Source organism: Pectinophora gossypiella, chromosome 14, assembly GCF_024362695.1.
Source record: "Pectinophora gossypiella chromosome 14, ilPecGoss1.1, whole genome shotgun sequence".
Taxonomy (NCBI): Eukaryota; Metazoa; Arthropoda; class Insecta; order Lepidoptera; family Gelechiidae; genus Pectinophora; species Pectinophora gossypiella.
In genome coordinates this window covers 2,879,578-2,900,892 of record NC_065417.1, presented here as the reverse complement: position 1 = coordinate 2,900,892, position 21,315 = coordinate 2,879,578, and the positions used below count along the sequence as shown (strand labels likewise).

The window sequence follows — 21,315 nt, the reverse complement described above, 5'->3', positions numbered from 1 at the left end:
AAACCTAGCTCAGACGCTGGTGGGGCGCGGAGAGTAGCCGTTCTACGCGTAGTATATTCTATAATTTAGTTTTTGAAGTTAATTTAATTTCTTTATTTGACATGATGATCTATACTTAAATAACTTTTTAATTTATATTAATGAATAACACAACACACAAAAACAAACATGTAGAGCGAATGAATGAAGGTAGACTTATGAAAAAGAAGAAGGTAGATTTATGATGTGATTGTAAGTAGCAGAGTTGGAAGAGGAAGGCCAGGTCAAGAGTCTAAACCGGCGAGCATGCATGAATCCTTTGATGAAAGTGGAAGAAGCAAAGGTGGTGTGTCAGGATCGTAGTAAAAGGAATTCCGTGGTCTCTGCCATCCCCAACGGGACATGGGTGTAATCTTATGTATGTGAATAACAAAGGTAGGTACATTATATAACCTGAGCTCTATGCTTCAATATAACGCTGTGCTGTTTGAGTATTATGTTCGTAAAATAAGTCCTTCAGATAAGCTCTTAACACGTACGGTCACGAGCATTAATATGTATACACTTTGGTACCATGTCACATTAACTTTTTTGACAAATTGAACTGTAAGTCTCACTAAATGTCAAATATGTTAGTGCGACAGTCTTAAAGTGGGTACATTATATTGCTCATGACTGTACCAGAGGGGCTGCCCGGAATACTCAAATAACCGCAAAAAATGCAGTAATAAAGGCAAAGTTCTTCCAGCAGAAGGATCGTTATAAACTAGATAATATTAAGATAAAGACTCAACCTAGTCCTGTGCCAAGTTTTGAGGAGTTACATAGGAACTCAAGGGAGTTAGGTACATACGAGCTCAAAGATGTTCTATTAAGATTAATTGCAGCAAAAAATCGTGAGGAATCTCACAGTCCCCAGAAATTCGTTTCGAACGTATGTAATCTAACCAATATTGGGTTGGATTTCTGATCACGGGTTAGACAGGCAGTCGCTTCTGTAAAAACCGGACCTGTCAAATCTGCATTGTGAAAAACGGGATAATGCTGGAGAGATGAGTCTGCTGTAAACTTATTATTTTTTAAATACATGACTGTTAAATAAAGTTTTAACTTTGTATTAAAATTGCAAAAAATCATATATAAAATTCGTGTCACGTAATAAATAAATCGCCACCGACAAGAGCGCAGCTCTTAGAGAGAGAGAGAGAGAGAGAGAGAGAGAGAGAGAGAGAGAGAGAATAAATAAATAACATGAAAACAGCAATCGTCCCAATGAAAACGGGATAACGCTTGATGACAAATTCCTTCAATACCGTGCCAAAACCACACTAAAACAACAGTAAACAACATTCCCTTCCTATCACAACGTCGCATTCCAGCCGTAATTAGATCCGGCACAGACGTACACTTGTCTCATCTGGCAACACCGCATGTGACGTCATCAGTGACGTGTGACGTAGGCGGGGACTTGTTTATGCTTCGCTAGATTGATTTGATTACACGCTCAGGTTGATTGTATGCACACGGAGCTAAATTTAGAAGCCTTAAGTTTTGAGTTCGTATCGTAAACATTTTATTCTGGAATTCCATTGTGAAGACCTAACGGAATCAGTAAGGGATTTCAGCACGTTATTTTTATCGTGACTTATTGTAAGTTTACCTCAGATGGCATTAACTGCTTGGCCGGACAAATGGGGAGCGCTGAGGGTTCTCACCAGGTCGATTTCAGGTCGAGAAATTAGTAATGATGTAATATTAGTAGCCTACAACCCTACAACCTGAAATATTGGTCCCTACAACCTGAAATAAATTTAAATAAATAAAAAAAAATGTGTAAATTTATTGTTCAAATTGTTTAATACTAAATAAAATTCATTGAATTAAGCCTCTAAAACCACATATTATGAAGAGTCATAGTATTTTTATAACAACCGTTGGATGTTTATCAAACAGTTCATGTACCTGTGAAAGTAACTGTTATCAATGAGAACACTATTCAGGAAAAGTGACACCTTATTTATCATACATAATTCATTATGATAGGTCTGGTATCATGACGCATGACGTACGGAAGAAATGGAACAAAACGTTGATATTCCGATTAGAAAATGCGATAAAGAGGCGAGATATATCTATATGAACACGATTATTTACTTAAACAATCTAGTTTTCGATCGATAAGCAAAAGTGACTTAAGTAAATAAGAAAAGTTTGCTTCCATTCTGGACTGTGAACAAATATACCAAAAAGATCTCCCTTATGTCGTCTCCTTAAGGGTTACTGTGGGCGAGTGGCTGGTCAGTTGATCACCGCCACCATTATTTACAATAAAAACATAAACAGCCTATATACGTCCCACAGCTGGGCACAGGCTTCCCCTCAATCAACCGGAGGGGGTATGGAGCATACTCCACTACGCTGCTCTACTGCGGCTTGGAAGAGGTGTTTTTTACGGCGACTTAACGCGCCCTCCGAAGCACGGAGTCATCTCACTTTTTCAGGCAATCAGGGGATTCAAGCCTACAATGTCCTTACCAAATAAAGGTCAGTGACTGCAACAGCAACACATCTTTTAAATCAATGTAGGTATACATTACAAGTTAATTAATAACTAGAGGAACACATAAGTTATTTACTAACAACTTTGTGTGTAAAAAAAGCCGTTGGAATTGTTTTGAATTTGAATATCTTTTATTTAAAAAAAACGTCCTCCTGTCGTATGGGTTGTGAGGGTTACTATTGAGCCGCCAATTCCCCTGACATGGCTCATATAACGACTACTTACTTACATCAGTAAGTAGTAACCGGGACCAACGGCTTAACGTGCCTTCCGAAGCACGGTTCATCTTACTTCCGGACAATCTGTTGATCAGCCAGTAATGTCCTAACCAAACTAGGGACCACAAAGTAATATTTGTGATATGTCCCCACCGGGAATCGAACCCGGGACCTCCGGATCGTGAGCCCAGCACTCAACCACTGGACCATGGAGGTCGAAGGAAAAAGTAATTAGAAAAAACACTAATGTCGTATACACCAAATCATAACACGTAGTAGGATTGATGAGGTTGGTATTCCACTTCACAATCCACACGATAAGAAGAAGAACACGTACTATAATAAATACCTACATACGGTCACGAGCATTAATATGTATACACTTTGGTACCATGTCACATTAACTTTTTTGACAAATTGAACTGTAAGTCTCACTAAATGTCAAATATGTTAGTGCGATAGAGTCCTAAAGTGGGTACATTATATTGCTCATGACTGTACATAGTAAACAGCGATGTCCAATCTTGTTCAAATATTAGCAAATACGACTTACGTTGGGGCCCAAAAATAGATATAACGCCATTTCGGGCTTAGAGGCATCATTGAGGTCTCTCTAGCGACAATATTAGATGTATAAATTTTAGCATTTTAGGATTTTAGCAAAAAATAATTTACAAAATTAAAGATTTTATTGATTTTTGATAACTTTTGACATGAATATACTTAATTTATTTTTTAGTTTTTTTTTTATTATTATTATTTATTTACTAAACTTTGAGTACACAGTTTTGACGCATAGCATCGCTAAACCAGGAATGGTTTGTCTCGATGCTAGGTTTCCTGTCATCAATCAATTTATACAACGTTCAAAAACATTATATACATCAAGAACAATTAAAGTACAGATCATAATAAAATAAAAATAATGTTGTGGGTAGTAGGACATTGCAGCTCACCCGGTAGACACGGCAGTACATCGCTCTTAATATTACAAAATAATTACATACTCGTACATAAGATCACGCCTATTTCCCGATGAGGTATGCAGAGACCACAGAATTCCACTTACTGCGATCACGACGCACCACTTTCGCTTCTAAAACAATAATTGCCGTATAAATAATTTTCGATTCTATATTCAAATGCTTTTCTTTGAAACTTTCATTGCTTTGAAATAATGTAATTGGATAGTTTCCAACTAGTCAAATCAGTTACTTTTTACTAAACGACAAAGCACACTGTGACTTCATAGAAAAACGTGATAAAATGTAAGGCCCTACTACCGACCTTCGCTTCATATACTGCTTCTCAATCAAACATGTAGAAAGGCGAGCTTAACTCAACAGTTGAGTTTTCTACCAGAAAACCTCGAAAAAAGTACACAATACTAGACAACAGATAACAAAAGAACGCTACAGAGCGAATCAGTTCCCCAAAAGCAATCACGTCTGCAACGCGGTGCGGACCAGCAAGAGCAAACTGTTCGCGAGCGGTATCGCCTCTGCAAATATTTGCGACGTTTGTGTACGTAGACGCCGCGGCGCCGGAGCCGAATGAAATGTTCGTTAGATCTTAAATTTAGCACATGAAAACAACTGGCCCTATTTTATTTGTCTTCTTTATTAATACAAAAACAAGTGATTTATAGTTATAAGTGTTAATTGTCAATAATAACGTAAGCGCCATGACTATATCCCAATTGGGTCGTGTACTAGGTTCAAGTTCAAATAAATTACGAAATTCTGATTACTAAATAAAGACAGATCTAAAACTAACGAAAAACTATCTTTTTTCTATTTAATAATACTTTTTCATACAAATTCTATAGTATTTTCGTGTTTTGACGTTAAGTAAAAAGTGACTGATTTGACTAGTAGGAAATTAGCCTATTGAGGTATTCAGAGGTAGGTACCCACACCTACATCTACACATACACATAAACAGCCTATATACGTCCCACTGCTGGGCACAGGCCTCCCCTCAATCAACCGGAGTAGTATGGTTGTGGAATCAGTCCTCGGAAAGTGTCCGATATCCGTTCATAACGTAAATAACCATAAACAGCCATATACGTACATATACGTCCTATATACGTCCCACTGCAGGGCACAGGCATTCCCTCAATCAATCCGAGAGTCAGTGAAGGTGTTTTTACGGCTAATAGCCTGAACCAACGACTTAACTTGTCCTCTTGCTTTTTCGGCCAATCAGGTGATTCAAGCCTTAAAATTCTTTACCAAACAAATGCCAGTCTCACAAAATGATTTCGACAATGTCCCCATCGGGAATCGAACCCGGACCTCAAGATCGTGAGCCGATATCGATCGATATTTTTTCTTACTTTCGGACAATCAGGTGATCAGCCTGTAATGTCCTAACCAAACTAGAGATCAGAAAGTGATTTTTGTAATATGTCCCCACCGGGATTTGAACCCGGGACCTCTGGATCGTGAGCTTAACACTCAAGCCACTGGACCACGGAGGCCGTTATGATTTTATTATTAGATAAAGAGCCTCTATGAAACTAGATAATGATCTATACTAGTCGACGAAACGCTGGCAACATGTCAAGGGGACATTGCTTATGACAAGAGTAATCGTCTATTTTATCTCTAGTTCAATGTCGTTGAACGAACATGGAAGAATTATGAAAGGTGATGAGGGTGACTGATGAAACCTAAGCCCCCACCCTCGGAGCAGACTCCTACTCCGAACCCCAAATGAATAAACTCAAGAGTCCGCATAAATTTTCGAGTTATTATTATTATTATTATTATTTATTTTATTTTCAGACATTTGTCCATAGTTTGTTAGTAACAATTTTCTTACTCTCTAATGTTAGTAACTAAAAATAATGCATCAGTCCTGTCAGTCAGTCTGTCAGTCGGTATGGAGCTTCATCCACCTGCGCAGCAGTGGAGAGTCCCACCTGTCTGCGAACACACTCAGGATGGTGCTGGTGGTGCCCCGGACGCGCGCTAGTAGGGACGCGCACCGCTTCCTGATAATAGCGGCGAAACCATCGACCCGCGCATCCGCGAACATCCCCGACGCGCTGCAGCGCCACGGCAGCCCCACCAGCATCCTGAATGCGTTATTGTACTGGACTCGCAGGTCGCTGTACTTCCGCTGCGTGAAACTAGCCCATAGGCTGCACGTGTAAAACGATTGACAGTAGGCTTTAAAGAGCGTGATTTTGACTGCTGTTGAACATCGTGCAAACCTACGAGCCAGCATATTACACCGGACAGCCAGCGACCTGCGTTCCCTCTCTATGTCGTCGTTGTCATTCATATCGTCAGAGACCCAGTGACCCAAATATTTGAATTTGCTTACCCTGTTTAAGGGTGTTCCGCACAGTGAGACTTCTGGAATATCATCATAGGTTTTAGAACCAGCCTTAAAAACCATAAGCTCACTTTTCTTGCTATTATATTTGAGTCCATGGGCCTCCGCGTATGTCTCACACACTGCCAACAGGCGTCTCAAAGCACTGATGGATGGGGTCAGCAACACCATATCATCCGCATAGCTGATACTGTTTATACTAACACCATCAACGTGGCATCCGATTTTGGTGTTGCTGAGCTCACCCATCAGTCGATTCATGTACAGGTTGAAGAGTCGCGGTGAAGTCAACCCCCCCTGCCTCACACCGCACTCCAACCCGTACGAATCGGATCTCGAGCCGCACCACTTTACACTGTTTTCCTGATTATCATACCAAAACTTGAACAGTGATACGACTTCCGGAGGTAGCGTGGTTTCAAGCTGAAGTTTACGCCACAGCACCTCATATGAAACTAGGTCGAACGCCCTTGACAAGTCCAAGTAACAAGCAAATACAGGCGTCTTCCTGTCGGTATAATATTGCACAGTCTGCTTTAGGCATAAAATAGCGCTCTCTGTGGACAATCCCGGTCTAAAGCCAAACTGAGCGTCGTACAGAGTCATATGTTTAGCCAGGTGTTTGTCAAGCAGACTGTCCAGAACCTTAGCCGTTATAGTAGCCAAAGATATCGGCCTGTAATTGGAAATGTCAGAGGCGTCCGCCGTTTTGTTTTTTACAATCGGCACTACTATGGTATACATGAGATCTTTAGGCAAATAACAATGACTAACACACAAGTTATAAAACATAGCCAGTACCCTAGGCAAATGTACTCCTGCATACCTCAGGTGCTCGACGCTGAGGCCATCGTGTCCTGGTGACTTTCCCCTTACCATCTTTTTAATAACGCGATCAACTTCTTTAGCGCAGAAACTAATAGTAGTATTAAGATCACCAGGCCCGGCCCCCTCGTCGACCCCCCGAGGCACGCTTGCTAGAGGTGACTGCACCCTAAAATGCTGCATAAAAGCATTGGCTATGTCGGTGGGTTCGTACATGCCCGCGACGCTCACCGGAACGCTCGGTTTGGGATTCAGCTTGCTACAAGATTTCCAAAATTTACTAAATTGTTTATCCGTATGAGATTTGGCTAACATATCCATTTTTATTTGCTTCTGATTGTCTTGACAAAATTTTAATTCTGATTTGAATTTTTTTCTAGATTCGACCATTTTATTATACACAAAACCAGAGGTTGGTTTACCATAGGACAACCAATTTTGATACCAAATTCGAGCTTCCCTGTGAGCATCGCGTACATGCTTATTCCACCCAGGTATATACTTGATCTTATTACGACTGTGACATTTACCCAGATAAGTATACTCCGCACCGTCTTTCATAATGCCTATCAGACTATGATACATATAATCTAGCACTTGGTGATGACTGGGATCAGAGCAACTTGAAAATGAGCAACGATAAAATTCACTGGGAAAATCCATTAACCTTAGCCTAGAATTACAAAACTCAGTATACCTATTAATCTGATCAGTGGTTCTCTCACCCCATGTGACTTTATTACACACAGAAGGTGTAGTAACGGTTTTTGGCGTAACCAAATTTATGTTACACTCAAATAATAAGGGAATGTGATCAGATGGATAAACCCCATACAAGACAGTCGCATTTACTACTAATGGTCGCGCTGCACTAGAAACAATGCAGTGGTCCAACCAGCGGAGACAGCCGTTAGAGGAACTGACAAATGTGTGCGTGTCCTCGGGCAATAGTTCCTTATCTACGCAAGACCAAACTTGATCTGTACACACTGTGTCTAATTCCTCAGAAAACCGAGTTCCCGGGTGCGCGTTGAAGTCCCCAATTACGAAAACAGTTTCCGTGTCCCGACTTTCTATTAAGGCAATTATTTCACTCATACACTGTGTGAATTCGGTAATATTTTTCACTGAGTTCGTTGGCATATAAACTGACACAATCAGTATAGAACAGACATCGCGCACTATCTCAATGGCTGCAAGCCGATCGTTATCACACGGTAACACTGTAACCATCGGAAACACAGATTTCCTCCATAGTATGGCGACTCCTCCGTATGGTCTCCCGATGAGAGGCCCCGCAGATGTGTCGACGGCCGACTTGCCCGTGTAAGCGAAGTCATCGTCCAGCGTACCTAAATATGGGACTTCATGAGGTAGGAGCCACGTCTCTTGAAGTGCTATAACGTCACTCTTGCGGCATAGGCTGCGTATACATTCTGCTGATGTTATAGCATTCTTACAGTTAAAAGTTGATAGGTATATATTTCTACTGTTACTATCCATTATGATTGTGAGATATTTTCATTTATTTTCCCCTCAGTTACCGAGTACTGCTCACCCTGTTTGCGTTTCATGAAGCGGCTTGTTGGCACGAAGCGAAAATAGATAGGTACACTTTGTTTATTGAATATTCCGATATGATCGATAAGCACTAAATATGCGGTCATTAACCACAAAACACCACTTCGTATTAATAATAAATAAAAAGTCCACAACCTACTCAAATGAGATACTTTTTACGAAACGTCAAAACTAAAGTTTTCTTCGGAATTTATACGGAAATACTATCCTATCTTTTTTCAGCTTCTTTATGGGGTTGAGTTTGGATAAGACCATATAGTCATCCAATTCATTTGGCCGTGTGATTCCCCGACTCACACGACTGCTTAATAAATAAACAACAACTGTGTTTTTCAGTCTGCCTACATGTATTAATTTCGAATCCTGGTGTGGGCGTTTTGTTTACGGCTACTAAACTGAATAACGGTAGATTATTGAATCATAATGTGTTTTTACTATTTCTTCCTCTGCCTACCCTTGCGAGGATACAGGCGTGATGCTATGCTGTTACGTTATTTTAAAATTGATGGTTATCCTATGCATCTAAGGGATTCGTTCTTCTTCTTTGCGAGTCGATGGCGATCGATACAAATTTTTTGCTTTAAAATATACGCACACAAGAGGCGCAACCCCAGACCATGTCACGGACAGTCACTAGTATAGTAATCAAACGAGAATCCAATACGGGATTGAAAGATGCTGTGTGTCAAGGTTTCCGTGATCACGCCTTGCGATGCACAAGTACAATAGCGCAGCGGACACTCCATACTAAAATATCGTTCTTACCTCTCGCGTGCGAGTGAGACAAACAATCCGCGCGCGCTCCCTTACTCTTTAACAAATGACTTACGGCTTAAATCCTCACCAATGGGGGCTGACAATACGCTAATATTTTCGTTACTATTATCTATTAGAGAATTAAAATATTAACTATTATTATTTCTAGCCTAATCAATGCCGTAGAAATGAGGTCGTTGCGTAGCTTCTGCGTTGTTCAATTGAGTGATAGAGTGAGAAACACTGTGATAAGCGAGAGATGGTGTAAAAGGCCATATAGTGTAGTGACTAAGATTGAGAAGAGAATGTTAAGTTGGTTTAGACACGTAGAGCGGATGAAGGATAATAGGATTACGAAAGCCGTATATAAAGCGAAGGTTGGTGGTAGGGCCGACAGAGGAAGATCTAGAAGGACATATATTGACCAAATTGGAGATGTCCTTAGAAAAGGTTCAATACGATCTACTCTGAAGCGGCGTGCGTATATAAAACGATTGATGAATGTGGAGGAAGCAAGAGAAGTGCGTCAGGATCGAAGCAAATGTAATTATATAGTATCTGCTTACCCCGGTGGGAAATAGGCGTGAGTTTATGTATGTATGTATGTCTATCCTATATTGTTGTTATATTTGGTAATAAGCTAGCCAACTTCTTCTATGGTGTGGATTGTGAGGTGAATTACCAACCCCATCAACCCTGGTGTCAGGGTTATTACTGAGCCGCCATAGGACCCTGACATGACTCATGTAACGACTATTACAGGGGTCTTAAACATAGCTGCCGAGGAGTGGGTGTACGGTCATGAGTACTAATCATACACTTTGAAACCATGTCACATTAACTTTTTTGACAAATAAAACCGTAAGTCTTGTGAAATGTCAAATATGATAGTGCGACAGGGTTTTAAAGTGGGTACATAATATTGCTCATGACTTTAGACATCTGCCTACCCCTTCGGGGTATACAGGCTATGTTGTTCTTATATTGTTCCCCTCATCTTTTCATTCCTCACAGTCAAATTAAAATATCCCATGCATAAAAGATAAAGTTTTATTTTATCCTAGACCGAACATCGGGCGTCCAATAAACGTGATGCCTACCAAATTGAAAAGATGTTTAATCAAGGTTTAGCCAATCACGATAATGAACACAATGGATACTTAACTATTGTGCAAGTACAACCAGTTTTAGACAGTGACTGGTTTTGTGCTCTTACGAAACTGATCAAATACTTAAAAATGGATAGATAGCCATCTAGGCTTCAAGGTTTTGGGAGATAACGCTTCGTAGAACTATTTTTTGAGCATGACTTTTAAACATTTTGATCATGACCATTTCTATTGGCAATGCATTTGTTATATTCTGATGAGTATAATAAATAAAACGACACGATTCATTTATAACAAACATTATAGAAGGAAAAATTGAAGGGAAGAGAGGAAGGGGTAGACCTAGGATAACATTTATGAAACAAATAAAAGAGAAGGTGCAGGTCGTGTCGTATCGGGAGGTGAAGGTTTTGGCGGGAAGAAGAGAGGAATGGCAGTTACTCCACCGACAAGAGCGCAGCTCTTAAATAGAGAGAGAGATAATAAATAAACAAAGAATATAAGTTCACGACTATAATTCAATCGGGGTAGTCAAATGTGCATCCATCGTAAGATAAACTAAGTACCCACACCTCACCGAGCTTTCTGTTTTCTGTGTGCGTGTCCGTGTGTATCTGATCTTCTTCTATCATGTGGATTGTGAGGTGGATTACCAACCCCATCAACCCTGGTGTCAGGGTTATTACTGAGCCGCCATAGGCCCCTGACAAGACTCATGTAACGACTACGTACTTACATGAGGAAGTAATAACCGGGACCAACGGCTTAACAAAACACGGATCATCTCACTTTTTGGACAATCAGTAGAAGTTATGCGGAATGAAACGTACGGTCACGAGCATTAATATGTATACACTTAGGTACCATGTCACATTAACTTTATTGACAAATTGAACTGTAAGTCTCACTAAATGTCAAATATATTAGTGCGACAGAGTCCTAAAGTGGGTACATTATATTGCTCATGACTGTACATACATACACGCAATACATAACGGTCAAAACATAACTCTCCTTCTTGCTTTGCCATTGTCGGGTAATAAAACCTTTGTAATAACTTAAAACACGTGACTGTAAAATAATGGTATTTTATCGTTTCAATTAATAAAACCTCAAGACAATTAGCTTTGTACCTATCATTACTTAATTCGACAAGGTTTCATTGCAGTCTAGTGTCTGATTATTTACTTATTTGCATCTAATAGACGATAAACCCTATTCAAGATCGCTTATTAAGTCAGTCTACTATTGTCATTTATTGTAATTTGTATTGACAAGTTGCTGCAACCTATATTTATGTTTTTATAGCGAAACATGGTTAACTGTTTTCATATGTATTATTGGTTGATTGGCTTTAGGCTTGAAAGTACGCGAAAAGCGGAAGAATAATGATAGAAGCACACCGACAAACGTGGGACCTGGTCATGGTTCTTCAAAACATGGAACACCTCAAATTTTATTTGATTGTTTTTTTATTGTTTCTTTTTCTACCTAAAGCTGCTGTATATTTCTATTTAATGTCCTCTAGCCGTCGTTGACAATATCCCAGGAAGAGGAAATGACTGAAAACCAGCGCTGGATGGCGCCATAGCATGGCTCCATCGCAGCACAAGCTGAGCCATTTCCTTTTGTCCGTATTCGTAATATTCATTATTACCTAGTTCATAAAGCAAATGTAAATTGTTACTGGCAATAAATTTATTCTTATATCTTATCCTTCTTGTCGTGCCACCTGCACGCTGGAGGACCTGATGCTGGCTACTGACAATGCTACTTCCGTAGCCAAATACTGGGAGGGTCTAAGTCTGCCTTCGATTCGGAAAGAAGAAGCAGACCGTCTCCTTAACATCCTAAGGCCAAGATTTCCAGATACAAAGTTGGGGTTTGGATTTTAAAAGGACATTCGGTGTTACTACTTTATTGTGATTTAGGCGGCTCCACACAAAGCTATTGAAGTTTTTTCCTTTGGTCGAGTGGTTAGAGTGTTAGGTTCACCATCAGGTCCGGGTTCGATTCCCGATGGGTTCATTGTCGAAATCACTTTGTGAGACTGTCCTTTGACTTTTCAGGCTGGAGTCACCTAATTGTTGTGCTTCGGAGGCAACTAGGTAAGTCATTTTCTGAATCTCAAACTATCTCCATGTAGGTATGGATAAATTAAAGATCATTTGTCTAACTGGTTTCTTAATATCCACGCTGTTCGAAGGTTTTATCGCCACAACAATTAACTAGATTTATGACTTTAAGTAGACGTGCATAATACCTACTCATTAACCTAATACTGCCAATGTCATCAAGGAAATCAATAGTTTTTGTCATAAGATCATAAAGAATAAAGAATAATACTGCGTATAGAATGGTAACTCTCCGCCCCGCCCCGATTCTTATCGGGCGCCGAGCTAGATTTACCTCACCCCCTCCGGGTCGTATTTTAGTATAAATGGCCGTAAGCCGCTAAGGAGTGAAGGGGAGAGCGAACTATCTTGATCACGCTTACACATTAGGCAGCACACGATAAAGAATAAAATTTATTGCCAGTAACAGTTCACATGTTTCTTAATGAATATAATAATGATAAGAATGACCTTTTTATATGTAATATCCGGGACGTGTTTCAGTGTCTACTAACTCGACTCAAGTACGTCCATTCACTGTAAAACTAATTAATATTCGCCTGGGTATAATTTCTACTTTAGTCTTCTTATATGGGGATCCATCTTCACTAATTTAAGAGCCACGCTCTTGTCGGTGTAGCATTCTCCATGCTACTTTCGCAATCTTCCAATTTTTAAATTTTTCTCACCTTATGGTTGTCTGGTCTTTGAATCGCTTTAAGCGATAAGGCCGCCATTTGCCATGTACTTAGTTAAGGGTCTTATTGTAATTATTTCTTTTTATTTTGGTGCAATAAAGTGTATTTGTGTTTGTACTTTTTAGGGAAAAATAGGGCAGTGGTTTCCCTCTTGCCTTCCGCCCACAGTACTCTGTCTGACGCGAGTGGGATGGCGCCCAGAGCAGTCTATTTCAAAGCCGTACTAAGATTCCTGACCTCCGCCTCTGAATAGTACTGACAGTTACTGTTGCCCTCTGTCAGGTTCCAGTCCCTGCGACTTGCCCCTTCCGTCCTGCATTGCCGTACCGATGGCTCCCATCTCCGCCTCCATATCAGTAAAGATTCGCATGCGAATTCATTCATTGGTCGAGCATAGTACACTGTGAGCCTCCCCACTGGTCTCCACCAACCCGCAGTGGAGCAGCTTGGTGGAGTATACTCCGTACCCCCTCCTTGATGAAAAAAAATATGAAAACAGATTGCAACTTGAAAGAAAAAGGCATTCCAAAATGACGTAACTACTAATACCTTCGTTACGTCAACAAATAGGGAAAACATTTTTTTTTTATTTGCGCACGTACGTAATACGTATTGAGTTAAAGAAACAGCCAAATCATCTGACTTGATTGGGAAGCCCACGTCTTTCTACGCACTATTGATATTATTGGTTGAAAATTGAAAGTGAAAATTTATAAAATTACATCGACGCCGTCAAAGAGGAATTATGACGTCACTCTCTTACGTCATCCATCATACTGTCAAAAGTATAAGGTAATTTGTCGAAGAAAAAACATTGATCAATTGATAAACGTCGGATTTCATAACATAACATAAGCTCACGACTATATCCCGGGGTAGTCATTGGGGTAGTAAAAGGTACATCCATCGCAAGATGAACTAGGTAAGTACCCAGACCTCACCGAGATTTTCTGTTAGACCAACTGGGTAGGTGAGCCGTATCGCAGTCTACTGTATACAATAGTCGCCAACTATGTTTTATAACTCACTGGTGCAAGACCGGACTTCGAACCGGCGCTTCCCACTTGAGAAGCAACCCGGTGACCACAGACTTAACTCACAATCAACATCAAACACCCGTAACTTATCTATTGCGTATAAAAAGCCTATTCTATGTACCTTTTCGGAGTGAATTGGCAGGGAACGAGCGTTGTACACAATTAAAATGAATAGCTGAGTCCCTTTCTCGGAAACGGCTTCCACGCTGATCATTTCAAGTAGCTGAATATACAACCCTTTGCGTCACTATTGGGTAAAACATTTATTTCTGTTCTGAGCTAGTCTTCTTCTATCGTGTAAGTTGTGAGGTGGATAACCAGACTCATCAACAGAGGTGTCGGGGTTATTATTGAGCCGCCAAAGGTCCCTGACATGACTCATGTAACGACTACATACTTACATCGCTTAGTAGTAACCGGGACCAAAGGCTTAAGCGTGTCTTAGGAAGCACAGAACGGCCTGCAATGTCCTAACTAAACCAGGGCTAACTAAGCGTTGTTTTGTGTTACTCACACGCATATTAATCCATAAACAAACAGTATTAGAACCTTCCACACTTTCTAATTGAATATTTCATTTCGAAAACAGTATATAAAAGAAAAATCTTATTCAGGGCGTTACACATTAAACGGATAAATAGTCTAATAGCAACTTTCGTTCTCTCAAATTATGGTCATTACAGTCTGTGGTCAAATTTCCCTTTTATTTAGTAATGTAGAGCTTTATTTTTTATTTATAGTACATATTCTGATGAGGAATGTGTGGAAGGCTGCTTTTGCCCACCATAAAATAAGTTTCTTTTGTAAAATTATTTTGAATGTGTGTGCAGTGAAGTGTTTTATTCTTTATCTTCTTATTCCATGGACAAATCCACTATAATACTCCTATTCTATTCCATTATTCTATTCTATTCATGAAAGATACAAAGCATTCTTACTCTTACATATTTCTACTTGCGTGTTACATTTCTATTTATACGGAAATAATCTCATCTTACCATTATGAAGAAAACCCTTGAGTCCTAGCTGCTTTCACGCCCTGAAAAGAAAATATCTAGTTAAAATAACATAGTAAATTAAAAATGTAAACCTAGAGTGGATATACTATACCATCATCATCAATTTAAGAGCCAACGCTCTTGTCGGTGTAGAATTTAAAATACCTCCATGCTACTTTTTCAGGGAAAAATTGGGCAGTGGTTTCCCTCTTGCCTTCCGCCCCGCAGTACTCTGTCTGACGCAAGTGGGATAGCGCCCAGTGTAGTCTATTACAAAGCCATACTAGGACTCCTGTCCTCCGCCTCTGAATAGTACTAACAGTTACTGCTGCCTGCTATACTATATATAACCTCTGCCTACCCTTACGGGAATACATGCGTGATGCTATGGTATGATAAACCTGAACTAAGGATCCAAATTTTTAGATTATTTGGTACACACACCGTTACTTATCCTAACGCGGCGCTCTAACTCTACTTATCGCGGATTTAGGTGGTCTAGAAAACAGTTAGGTCACTTTAGTGCTTAGTTATCCGACCTATTTTTCCCGCAAAGCCGCCCAAAATGGAAAGATAAGGAACTAATACGCAGTTAGTCCCTTTTTCTGTACCACGCAGTAGGTCGACCAACCCGTAAACCCGTGAAATCGAAAAACCCGTACATAAAACGGACCATCCATTACCCACATTGAGATTTACTGGACACTCGAACGCTGCACGGCTACTAACAAATGAATATAGGGCAATACTCTATTCTTACAGAAAGTTAAGTACCCTACTCGTGTTTTTTCCCCGACTGCGGCGAAGCAAAGGAGGGTTATGTGTTTGACCGCTATGTACGTATGTATGCACGTCTGTTCCCATCTAAGTTCTAAACCATGTGTCAGAATTTGACAAATGAGATATCACTAGAAGCGTCTTGATCGTCCGGTGGTTATAGGCTATGTGACGTTACGCTAAATCTAATGTGCCGCCCTCTAGAGGACATAAAATGAGGACGAAAAAAAAATATTTTTTCCAATGGTATTGTGTTGGGTATCAAATGAAAGGGCGTAATTTGCACATTTCAAATAGGTACATATCACCAGCTTGTACTTGCGGATTTGCTTGTATTTACTCGATCATTGAACTGGTCAGAAAAAAACAGTAAATTTGACGCTATGAGTTTGAATTCATGTTTGGATCATAGATAATTGATATGATGAATTGTGCCTAGTTGATGGCAATAGGCTCGCCCCCTATTACATGGGACTTAAACATAACTGGCGAGGAGTAAATAACATTCACCTCTGCCTTCCGCTTCAGGGACGCAGATACGATGTTATGTTATATTTATATCTACGTCACACCCCGGACACTTCATTCAAACAACCTCCTTTAACACAGACACTACACATTGACATTGTCGTACACGCGCATCTGTGTGTGTGATATCTGACACCATACGATTCAATCTATGCCTACGTCCTCCTACCAGGCCCAGCCTAGCACAGACCTCCCCTCATCGAATGGAAAGGGACGGAACATACTCCATCACTTTCTATTTTATTTATTTGGTCGATTGACTCGATTTTCATAGCGATATAAATTGATATATTTATAAAATACCGTTACATTAGCTTATAAATAGATAATCATTCAACTATGTTGTTGGACGAGACTAAATTTAACTTTTTTTTAACCCACATGTGGGTTCAATGACTTCGTTCGATCGAGTGTTTTATTACAAGATGGCCAGAAGTTTGTATATTGACAGACGGAAACCGAATCGAATTACTTTTTGGGGTCTGTTACGTTGTATAAACATTATCATAAGGAATGAAATGGTGTATCGGAATCAGCATCATTGTCATTATAACTGGGTAGTTTCCTAGGTCAAAGATAAAATATGAAATTCTGAATACTAAATAAAGGCAGATCTAATGTGACAAATAGCGTTTTCTTTTTTCTATTCAACTTATTTATGAATTTTAATAAACAAAATGTAATAAGTGCGAAATTTGGCACTTTTTCTATGACGTCACAGGTTGCTTTTTCATACAAATTCCATAGTAATTTCGTGTTTTAACTATTAGTAAAAGGTAACTGATTTGACTAGTTGGAAACTACCCTACTATCTACTAAAGACACTCCAGAATTTAAAAAATAAAACATCAATAAGGGAGTGTTGTGGTTTGACAGAAGGTGTAGTGACGAGTATTGAAAAAGGGATGCTCTGATGGTTTGGACATGTAGACTTACGAAAAAGATTTATGATGGGGGTGTAAGAGATAGAGTTGGAAGAGGATGTTTTAAAGAAAGGCCAGATCAAGAGTACTCTAAACCGGCATACATGAAGTATTTGATGAGGTTGGAGGAAGCGAAGGCGGTGTAGAGTCGTAGAAAGTGGAATTCCGTGGTCTCTACCTACCCCAACGGGAAATAGGCGTTGTTAACGACGGCCTCCTTGGTCGTCCTTAGTTTTATTTCTTTTATATTAATACTTATATTGTCATACTTGTACGTTCTATTGTTTTTTAAAATGTCAATGTCAGTGTTCTTTTGGTTGCAATAAATCCGTTCAAAAATGTTTTTGCTTTCGTGATATTTTTTACCGTACGCGCTCAACAAGTGGTCCTTCGAGACGTTGACAATCGTAAGTGAACCCCAACGCGTACACAACTGAAATGTATCGCACGCCTACTAAAGTGAAAACACGCAGCGCGACTCGCGCTGAACGCGAGACGCAGCAGCGAAACATATCGACGCCTATCAAGTCATCACCGGCATCATTGACACGTCATGCCGCAGCTGACACGACGTTCGTGGCGGGCAGCAGCCATATGAAAACAGTGGCACCACCATCGTCGAGGGACGACGCCGTGCCGCACCCGCTGCCACCACACAGTAACGTACCGTCAGCCGCACCTACGCGCACGTCTATGTCGTCGGTAAGGAGGAGGAAACTTGAACTAGAGGCGAAGAAACAGAAAATGCTGATCGACTTGCAGCTAGAAGCTGACCTATTAGATCTCGAAGGTACAAAATACAGTCCACATAGTAGTACCACGTGTCACGACATCGTCGACAATTGGATGGAACGCAACGAGCACGAGTTTGCTAAAGTGCCCGCCCCCGAGAGTGATATAAAAAAGGGCGAGGCGCACCAGTCAGCGGCTCCCGTCACCTCCATCCACAATTGTGATGCTCATTTGTTGAATCGTATGTGTATGCCGAAGGATCTACCTGAATACTCGGGCGATCCACTAGAGTGGCTTCAATTCAAGCAGGCGTACGAAGAATCAACCGACGTGTGCAAATTTAGTCCTAAAGAAAATCTATGGCGATTACGCAAGTGCCTGCGCGGACAGGCTAAAGAAACCGTCTCTGCCTTACTTATAAGTGCTGCTTCACCCGACCGCATCATGTCTACATTGGAACTACGTCACGGTGACCCTGAGTTCATAATAAGCAGACTTATCCAGGACGTGAGGAGACTTCCTCCGATGTCGAATGATTATCAGAAAGATATTGTCAACTTTTCTATTAAAGTCCAGAATTTTGTGGAATCTGTAGCAGCTGTGGGTCGCGAGGAGTATACACAGGGCTTAAGTATTGTGCCTGTACTTATAGCGAAGCTGCCAACCGTTCTCTTATCCAAATGGTCGGATTACAGCTACCCTCATATCAAAGCTGGGGAAAAGTCTAGACTACGAATAATGTCCGACTTTCTGAATGATGAAGCCATAAAGATTGCTACCACCGCGAATATTCATTTGCAAAGTTTTCGCACTGAATTAAACAAAAATAGTAAGCAACATTATAGCTTCACACGCGCGCAACCTGTATTATTGCAGTCTGAGGAACGCGGCGACAACGATAAAAAGGAAAAGTGTCTCTTCTGCCATACACATCCATATCATGGCCTGCCAGATTGCAAAAAGTTTAAACGCGCCTTGCGCAAGAATAGATGGCGCTATGTTAAACAGCACGGTCTTTGCTTCAAATGTTTGTTACACCGTCACGACCGTGAGTCTTGTTCTGCGCCTGCGTGTGACAAAGAAGGTTGTGGTGGAGCACACCATAAGCTCCTGCACTATGAGGTTGACGGCAGTGCTCGCCGGCCGGACGATAGCATGAACGCCAGCGCCCTGCTGCTGCCAGAGCCTGTCACGGAGCCTTCAACGTCGGCACAAACAGCGAGGACGTCGGCACAAACAGCGAGTACGTCGGCACAAACAGCGAGTGCTACTGGAACAACGTGTTTCTTACATGATGATAAACGCGTTCTGCTGAAAGTGGTTCCAGTCAACATTCACGGTCCTAATGGCGTGTTTAGTACGACCGCTCTCCTGGACGACGGGTCGTCGGTTTCTCTCCTGAGCGACGGACTAGCGGCGCGCATCGGACTACAAGGCCGTCGTGAAACCATGCGCGTAAGCGGCGCGTGGAACAATAATGTGATTGTTTGTGATTCGACTGTAATGACTATTAACATTTCTGGTTCTATGGACAGTAACGTACATACCTTGTCTGTACATAGTGTAAAAAAATTAGATTTACCAGTTCAGAATGTAAAATTGGTAGACTGCGATAAATATGATCATTTGAAAGCGCTTAAATCAGTGCTCCATAGTAACTCTTATTGTAAACCTGAGTTGCTCATAGGTCAGGATAACTATAACTTGTTGGTACCTTTAGAAATATGTATAGGTCGATCCAATGAGCCGTCGGCAACACGAACCCCTCTAGGTTGGTGTGTACACGGGGCGGTCCAGTTGGCGCGTACGTCCCAGGCAGCCCGCTCTGCGCATTCAACGCTCCACCTTTATGAGGTGCCCGAGGAAGACAATGTCGCGCAGGCGCTGCACAAGCTGCACGAGGAGGTGCGCCGCTCTTTTGAAATCGACGCTTTAGGTATTTCAGGTAAGCCTAGACAGAATGCTAACGACGTACAGGCGCTAAAGATGTTGGAATCGTCTGCTGTACTTGACAACGGCAGGTGGACTGTGGGGCTGCCGTGGAGAGATCCGCACTATACCTTGCCCAACAGTTTCCCTACTGCGTACAAGAGGCTGCAGGGCGTAGAAAGGAAGATGATCGCTAACCAGGCTTACGCAGACAGGTATGAGGAACGCGTCAATCATTTGTTTAAAAACGATTTCGCTAGAGAAATGGCCGATACGACACCCACGTCGAATACGTGGTACCTACCACATTTCGGAGTTGACAATCCCAACAAAAAGAAGCTACGTTTGGTCTATGACGCAGCTGCTAAGAGTGAAGGAAAGTCATTAAACGATTTTCTTCTCCCAGGTCCGGATTTGCTCGCTTCTTTGTTCGGCATTATGGTTCGTTTTCGAGAGGACAGGGTAGCAGTAACCGGCGACATCAAAGATATGTTTTTGAGAATTAAAATTAATTCTGAAGATCAGAATGCCCTCAGATTCCTGTGGAGAGGAAAAAACCCGTCAGGCCCGGTGAAGACGTACGCGATGACATCATTGATTTTTGGTGCTAACTGCTCGCCATTTATAGCACAATACATTAAAAATAAGAACGCAACCAGGTTTATTTCGACGTTCCCAGCTGCTGTTACCGCTATTCACAACCAACACTACATGGATGATTATATTGATAGTCTGCCGGATGAGCCTACTGCCATCAATATGGTAAAGAATATTCGAGATATTCATTTAGCGGGAGGTTTTGAAATCCGCAACTGGACTTGTAATAGCGCTACTGTGCTCGACACAATACCTAAGGATATATTAGGTACTACGGCTGTGACGTTTGGACTGGATGATCGCGACGAAGGCGAGCGCACGCTCGGTCTAATCTGGTACCCCGCCAAAGATGAATTAGGGTTCGACGTGTCATTTAAGCGGATCCCTGAGAATGTGATTAAAGGCGAACAGAGACCAACGAAAAGAATAATGTTGCGTGTCGTAATGTCTATTTTTGACGTATTCGGGTTCTTGACACCTTTCACCACGCAAGGCAAAATGTTGCTTCAGGACACATGGCGTCTACCTATCAATTGGGATGATATTATTCCAGACGATTTGTATAAAAAATGGTGTAGCTGGTTAGAACTATTAAAAGTCGTTGGA

The 21,315-nt window shown here is 41.1% G+C and overlaps 1 protein-coding gene across 1 annotated transcript in view; it reads right to left on the bottom strand.

Moving 5' to 3' along the window:
- The window catches only part of LOC126372461 (E3 ubiquitin-protein ligase RNF144A), a 165,872-nt gene that overhangs the window by 131,529 nt on the left and 13,028 nt on the right, over nt 1-21,315 (bottom strand). Inside the window, exon 2 of the mRNA XM_050018232.1 lies at nt 15,224-15,264. The gene's annotated coding sequence lies outside the window, so the exon portion shown is untranslated. The remainder of the gene's footprint in view (nt 1-15,223; nt 15,265-21,315) is intronic.